This window comes from Antrostomus carolinensis, unplaced genomic scaffold (assembly GCF_000700745.2).
Source record: "Antrostomus carolinensis isolate BGI_N321 unplaced genomic scaffold, ASM70074v2 scaffold39747, whole genome shotgun sequence".
Lineage (NCBI taxonomy): Eukaryota > Metazoa > Chordata > Aves > Caprimulgiformes > Caprimulgidae > Antrostomus > Antrostomus carolinensis.
The window spans coordinates 17641-19480 of NW_010326032.1; positions in this window are offsets into that span (position 1 = coordinate 17641).

A 1840-nucleotide genomic window follows, 5' to 3' on the forward strand; every position below is an offset into this window, starting at 1 on the left:
CCATGACCTTTCTATATATAACACCACACGAGCTTCAGAACCTCTGTGAAACAGAACAAGTGAATGGGCAAACATGAGCAGAGTCTAAAAAACACTCCTAAGAGCCCAAATTGATTTTGGGTAAATCTACTCTGCACAGAAGTGCAGAAATGCAAAAGTTACAGTTAATAACTAAGTCAGGGACTGGGATATATAACACTGCAAATGCAGTTTGCTTTGATTTTAGTGTTACTGAGCTCAAATACTTCGAGTACTTGAAAGGGCTTTTTCAGAAGCAGCTTGTGTAGCTCTACCTGCACCACAGTTCCCAGCACAGGCCAAGCTCGCACAGCTTGAGCTGTGGTACTGCGCTGGAGGTGCTGAGCTCCAATTCAACAATTAAAAAAATCTTCAAAGATATGGAGGCTGATTGTTCAAACCATTTACTTGTTTGCTTTGCAAGAGACTTTTAAAGCAATTTTTGACCACAGAATCCTCATTTATATTTCCATCTACAGGATGAAAGTTACCATGACATAAAACATGTCTGCAAGAAATTCTCTGATCATCAGTCATCAGCTAGAGATATTGGTCCAACCTCCTGAAGTCACAGTTATCATGTAAGAAAAGATACGTAGATAACATCATCACAAGCCTTCTGAGAAGAACTTCCTCTGTTGCTTATGTTGGGACAGAAAGGTCCACAGGGATACTTCTCTAGAGAAGACTTATGTCCAGGTACTATGATGCTCAGGAGGTTAAGTTTAAATCTGAAATGTTGAGTAGCACAGAGTTTTAAAGGCTAACTGAGAACTCACGCATTTGTGATGCACAGAAAGACTTTTCTATGTATGCAGGACACTCCTACATCAGGGTGAAGTGTCACAGAAGCAGCAGGAAACAAGTAAAAAGACTTGAGAGGAGAATCTTAGCTGGAGGTAAAGAAACTTATTATTCTATTTTGGAAGCATTAACTAAACTGCCTGAACAGCAGATGTACACTTAAACTAATGGTGTTACCATATCCAGAACAAAATAATTTTCAAAGATTTACAACTCACTGCTTGCTTTAGTTGATATTTCTTCACATCAGCATGCATTTTCTGCTGCATGACAGATCGATTTCTTTCGTGCCCTGGAGAGAGCCCAGAGCAGGAGGACTAGCCAAGCAGAAGTGAAAGGACATAAACTTTTTTTCCTGTGTGTCTCATACAGTTTCTAAAGCAACACAGCCTGATTTTCCTCTATGTGCTCGAATGTGTGGGGAGGGTGGTGGGGAGTCTCTAGGCACTACCCAGACAACATTCAAAACCACAACAGAAAGACAGAGTCTGTGCGCAGTGACCGCAGACAGTGTGGAGTCAGCTAACCCCCCGTTCCCCAGCTAGCTCCCACCACACCGCTGTTCCTGGGGCTGCTGACAGCGCTCAGCCTGGGTCCTGCTGCAACTGGCATTACTATTTACTGCAGTTACCGTCTAACACTTCTCTTCTTGTGTTTCTTGCCTTTACATACACCATTCTTTCACTAGAAAATATATTTTAAAATCCTCAAATAATGTATTAAGAAACACATGTAGGCAGCTTTTATTTAATTTCCTAGTAGCCTACTTCCACTGGTAATTCAAAAGAACACCCTGTGCAAACTAGAGACAAACTATAGCCTTGCAAAGGGAACGCATCATTTCAAGCTGAACAAAACCCGAAGTTATTTTGCTCAAAATCAACTGGTTTATACTGGTGCAACACACTGACTCTTCTGGGAACTTTAAATTACATTTAAATCGTTTTTTCTGCCTTCCCACTGTCATTATCCTTCTCCTTGTTTGACCACTGTGTGCATTACAAGCAGAAGGACACAA